We start from the raw sequence: 6,023 nt of genomic DNA, 5'->3' as shown, positions 1-6,023 counted from the left end.
GTCTGCCAGAGATGTCCCCGGCTCAGCAGCCCCGGTGGCACCTGCACGTGCAGTCTAGGCCCAGCCCCCATCCCCGCCCCAGGAGGTTCTTTGTGTTTCTAATTCTCCCCCCACACCCCCCTTTTTTTTTCTTGTCAGCAAAACAGCAGGGTCTGTAGAGGTGGTTGTCCCCGCCCCGCCCAGTCTCTGGAGTCACAACCCAAGTCAAACGGGCGTTCGAGAGCGTTCGAGCTTAGGGCGCTGAAGCCACCACGAGCAACGCGCCCCAACCCCTGTCACCCGGAGGTCAGGAGCCTGGGTACCGCAGCTGCTACCGCATCATCGCCGGTGAATTTGTGGAGAGGCGCACAGATGGGGAACGCCTCGGGCCGGCACTCAGGGCCAGCTGATGGATCGTCTCATTTCCTGACTTGATGGGCCGGAACCTGGGCTGGCCGGGCTGGCCGGGGGAAGCGGGGTGGCGTAGGGACCCAGCCAGCCGCACGGGTGCATAGACCTCTGTGTGTGTGTGTGTGTGTGTGTGTGTGTGATATGTATCTTAGAGAAAGACCCCCAATACCCTCCCTCCCCCAACGCGAAGTTATCCCTCCTCCGGTTTTCTGTTCTGGACACAAGCGCCTTGTCCCGGGTTGTGAGTGCAGTGGTGGTTGTCAGAGCTCCAGGCGTCCGCTCGCACCGTGCTGGCGGCATCATTTTCCGCGGGAGGCTGAGGAGAGCAGGACTTGGCCTCCAGTCCAGTCCCCCGAAAGGGCTGTGGGTGGGGGAACAGGTCATGAAAGCCACAGTGTGGAGGGGGTGGGGAAGCCTCCATTCTGGGTCCATCTAAGGTCCGCCTCTCTGGGAAACTTGGAGGGAGACAGGGGACTGGCCTTGAGAGTCAGGCGGCGGTGAGGAATGTTATAGAAAGGTGGGTGAGAAAATGCACATTGGAACGCTCGCTTCCGGGGCGGTTGGACACTCCAGCGAGCACAACAAAGCCGTGTGTGCCCCTGGGGAGGGCAAGGTTGCTGGTCCCTGTCTCAGCACCTCACCCTCAACTCAGGAAGGAGCTGGAAGGAAGGAGAGAAACCCAGGAGGGAGCCGGAGGCTGAGCTCAGATGAGAGGACAGCTGAACCAAAGAAGGATCAGACACTGGGGTTCCTGTTTCTAGGCCGTAAGTGTGGGGTTTTCTTTTTCAGCTTCCAGGAATCCAGAATCTTCCTCCGGGTCTCTGGGAACTTGAACTCTGACTCTACTTGGAAGCATTCATCCTAGGCTGGGCCTTGGAGAGGCCTGAGAGGATCAGGCCTGTGATCTCAAGGAGTCCCCAGCCGGGTGTGCACCAGGGCAAAGTAGCCCACCCACTCCCCAACTGCCTTCTGGGAAAGTGGCCACTCTCTAGGGAGCCAGGAAAGCATCACAAGGGTCAGGGCATCTAGACAGTGCACTGCCCAGAGACTGAAGTGTGGTCCATGGGCCAGTAGCATCACCCTCACCTGGCTACTGCAGAATCTCAGGCCCCACCCAGGCCTCCTGCATCAGAAGCTCCATTGAAAAAGGGAGTCTAGGGGGCTTATGAACATCTAAGCTGGAGAAGCCTAATTTATAGAACCTCAGTTTAGCCACTGCCCACTTCAAGTTAGAGTGCCCAGTTCTCAAACCTCTTCCCTTCTCTTCCTGCACTTGATTAAATCATTCAGTCTTGTTTCTTTAAATGAACTGCATATGTTGACTATCCCAAATTCTCACCTCAAATAAATCAACTGCTTAGTATCTCCACTGGGATATATAAAGATATTTCCAACTTAACAAGTCTATGATTGTTAATTTTATGCATCAATTTGGCTAGGCTATGGCGCCCAGATGTTTGGTCAAAACCAGGTTAGATGTTGCTGTGGAGGTATTTTTAAAATGTGATCAACTGGGCTTCCCTGGTGCCGCAGTGGTTGAGAGTCCGCCTGCCGATGCAGGGGACACAGGTTTGTGCCCCGGTCTGGGAAGATCCCACATGCCGCGGAGCGGCTGGGCCCGTAAGCCATGGCTGCTGAGCCTGCATGTCCGGAGCCTGTGCTCCGCAACGGGAGAGGCCACAACAGTGAGAGGCCTGCGTACCGCAAAAAGAAACAAACAAACAAATAAAATGTGATCAACTTTTAAATCAGTAGACTTTGAGTAAATAGGTTACCCTTCATAATGTGGGTGATCCTCATCCAATCAGTTGAGGCCCTTAAGAGAAAAGACTGAGGTCCTCCAAGGAAGGAAGGAGTCTGCCTTCAGACTGCCTTCAGACTTGAGCAGCAAAATCAACTCTTTCTTGGATGTCCCACCTGCCAGCCTGCTCTGCAGAATGCAGACTTGCTAGCATCCATAACTACATGAGCCAGTTCCTTAAAATAAATTTCTCTCTGCCCACATTCTATTGGTTCTGTTTCTCTGGATAACCTTGATTAATACAATGTCCAAAACCAAACTTCTCATTTATCCCTTGCCTCCACCTCCCAACACCCTGCTTCTTTTCAGCTGTTACAGTTAGCAGAAATTCCAGTTGTTCAGACCAAGAGCTTCTAAACCACCACTGACTTCTCCCATTCCCTCACGCCCCACATCTAACTCATCAGAAAATCCTGCCATCTTTCCCTTTAAACCAGATCCATGATCTGACAACTTCTCATCATCCTTATTGCTCTCACCCTGGTTTTTGCTCCTCTTATCTAGTTAAAAAACTTCCTAGTTAGTCTTCTGTTTCTTCCTTGGCCCTCTTGTGGCCTTTTCTTCACATGCAGTCAAGAGTGATTCCAGGCTTCCCTGGTGGCGCAGTGGTTGAGGGTCCGCCTGCCTATGCAGGGGACACGGGTTCGTGCCCCGGTCCGGGAAGATCCCACATGCTGCGGAGCAGCTGGGCCTGTGAGCCATGGCTGCTGAGCCTGCATGTCCGGAGCCTGTGCTCCGCAACGGGAGAGGCCACAACAGTGAGAGGCCCGCGTACCGAAAAAAAAAAAACAAACAAAAAAAACGAGTGATTCCACAGTGTAGATAAAACCATGTCAGTCACTCCTTCCTCCAAACTCTACAGTGGTTTCCTCTTTCATTCAGATGAAAAAACCAAGCCTGGAAGTCTGTCTATGTTGTGGCGACTGTTACATCTTCTACAATCCCTTACCCCCTTCACTCTGCCGACATTCTGGACATGCTGGGGCCTCAGGCCCTTTGCTCTAGCTGATCCCTCTGCTGGGAGCTAATTAAGGATTACATTTGGCTGTGAAGAATGGAAAACCCAAAATAACAGTGACTTAAACAAGATAGTAGTATATTTTTCTCAAAGAAAAGTCCAGGAGCCATTGCTCCAGCGTTGGTAGGCTGTTTCATGGTCTCAGAGATTCAGACTTCTCCAACCTGCAAAGGTCTTCATTCTCAATGACTCCTCATAGTCCAACTAGTAAGGAGCAAAAGACACAGGAAGAAAATGGGTCAAGGTCAAAGGAGAGAAAACTGTTGTCTTTTAAGAAGGTGCACTAAAGCTTCCCCTGGGCTCCTGACATTCCATTGCCCAGGATGTAATCATGTGGTCCTACCTTGCTTCAAAGGAACCTGGAAAATGCAATATTTATTCTGGGAAGTCATGAACCTTGCTCAAATTCATAAGTTCTATTTCTGAAGAAGATGGGCAGAAGGATATTAGAAAGAATGCCAACAGTCTCTATCTCAGCATCTATTCCAAAGACAAAGATGTCCAGTGCGGCTTGGGCAGACTGAAAAAAGTGCAGAGTGGTAGTCTGGAGAGATAGGAAGGTGTGGAAGATTATTTCTAAAGATGGTTGCCCCAAATTCCTCTCATTGTTGAACATTTATATCCCTCTGATCAAGAGGCAGGTCTATCTTCTTCTCCCTTGAGTCTGGGCTACCCTTGTGACTTGCTTTGATCAATAGAATGTGGTGAAAGTGATGTTGTATGTTTTGGCTTAGGCTTTAAGAATACTGGCAACTTCCTCTGATGTCCTCTGGAGATTCAGCTTCCAGGAAAAGAAGAATTGAACTTGACCACTAAATGCTGAGAGACCATGGGGAGAGGGAGAGGCCCAGGTAGCCATCCTGGCCGAGGCACCAGACATGTGAGTAAAGCATATTAGACATTTCAGCCTCAGCTGGGTTCCCAACCAAACGCAGCCATACAAGCGACCCCAGCCAATACCAAATGGAGCAGAACTGGCCAGCTGTTCTGCTGAACATCATAAGGAATAGTACACTGTTGTTGCTTCAAGCATTGTTTGGGGATGGTTTGTTATGCAACCATAGATAAATGAACTAGCAGGGGTCAGATCATGGGAAGGTATATAGGCTCAGGAAAGAATTATGGCTTTTATTTTTAATGCAGAGGGAAGAGTTAGAGGATTTTAAGCAGATGAGTTACACGATCTGATTTACACTTCAAGAGGCTCACTCTGCTCATGTGTGGAGAAAGGGCTGTAGGGGCTCAAGAGTGAATAGAGATGAAACCAGGAGGCTGTGACAGTTGTCAAAGTGAGGGGTGACGGAGGCTAAAACCAGGGTGGTTTTCCCAGTAGTGTTGAGAAGTAGTTCCATTCCAGAAATAGCTTGGAGAAAGAGCCAATAATACTTATTGATTGGACCAAGGGGATGAAAAAAAGAGATAATCAAAAATTATTCTTGGAATTTTAACCTGAGCCCGGGAAGGTGGAAATATCATTAGTAACTGAAAAGTGGGTTTTCAGTTAAAAACAACAACAACAACAACAGGAATTCTGTTTTGAATGAGCTAACTTTGAAATGCCTATTATATACCCAATGGCAGGATTATGTGGGGATCAATGAGGAGGAACTGCCGGACATATAAACTTGTGAGTCTGATTACTAGGGATCATTTTTGCTACTTCAAGAGAGGGCTGTGTTGCTTTGCCCCGCCCTTTTGTGCAGGGTCCTCCTTCTCATACAAATTCAAAATATTAGTGAACTCAAATAGTAGTCTTTCACACTGAAAAGTAAATTTAGAAAAGCACACCGTCTTTGAGACAGTCTCGTGGCTTCCTTGGCACCTGGCATGCACATGCCGCGGACCTGGGATGATTAATGGACGAGACTGTTCGTGACCCACTTATGGGCTATTGCTTCCATTATAAACCCTTTGAAATCTGGAAGGCTGGCTGGATTCCATTCCAACTGGACACACTGTCATCTTTTGTATTTATTTTTAAATCATAAGATGAAACAAAACAAAACAAAAAATACCCCTCACGACCCACCCACTCATATCTCTAGAGATTTGTTGCTACTAAAATATAGTGCATATGATAGCATCTGTGTACCTGTCATGTTTTTTGTCTTATTTGTTAAAACATTCAAGATTAGATCCAGTGCTGATTAGTTCTCACCAGTTTTGGTGATCAACGTTGATCATTTAAGAATAACATATTGCAGGCTATTCATGACTTTCATTGTTATTATTGTTGCTTACATTTCTCAACAGTCACCTTCGTACCAGAATACAGGCAGTGAAAGAGAAAAGTCAAAGCAAAACCTTCTTAATATTTTTTCTTGATTGACTAATCCATTAAGCAAAGGTCAAGACTCATCTTTTGCATGACGTTGAGGACTTTGCTGCCTCATAGTAAAGTTAAGACACATACATGGACATCTGGCACACTCTGGCAGCTGGAAGTACCATTTCTTTATTTTTTAAAATCAAAACAATTCTAATCTGAATGTCCTCCCCCAATCCCATAAACTTTCCAAGGTTGAGGGGAAGTCCAGTGCAGCAGATACTCTTGGTGCCCATTTATTTCCCTGTGGCCCCTGGCAGCTTAAGGACATGGTGGTGTTCGTGCCTCCTGCCTCAAGAACCCGTGGCTTTTTCCTGAGGGCTCTCTCTGGCCCCTGGAACTTGCTCAGCCCACAAGGGGCAGGCTGGAAGTGTGAGGAGTTACTACCCTCAAGAACAACTCTCACCCAACAAGATGAGAAAGTTAGAGGATGAATAGCCTTGTCTTCATCCCTGGTGGGACAATCCTGAGGGAGTGCTACACTGTCT

The sequence above is a fragment of the Orcinus orca genome, chromosome 16, assembly GCF_937001465.1.
Source record: "Orcinus orca chromosome 16, mOrcOrc1.1, whole genome shotgun sequence".
Lineage (NCBI taxonomy): Eukaryota > Metazoa > Chordata > Mammalia > Artiodactyla > Delphinidae > Orcinus > Orcinus orca.
This window is presented reverse-complemented; position numbering follows the sequence as displayed.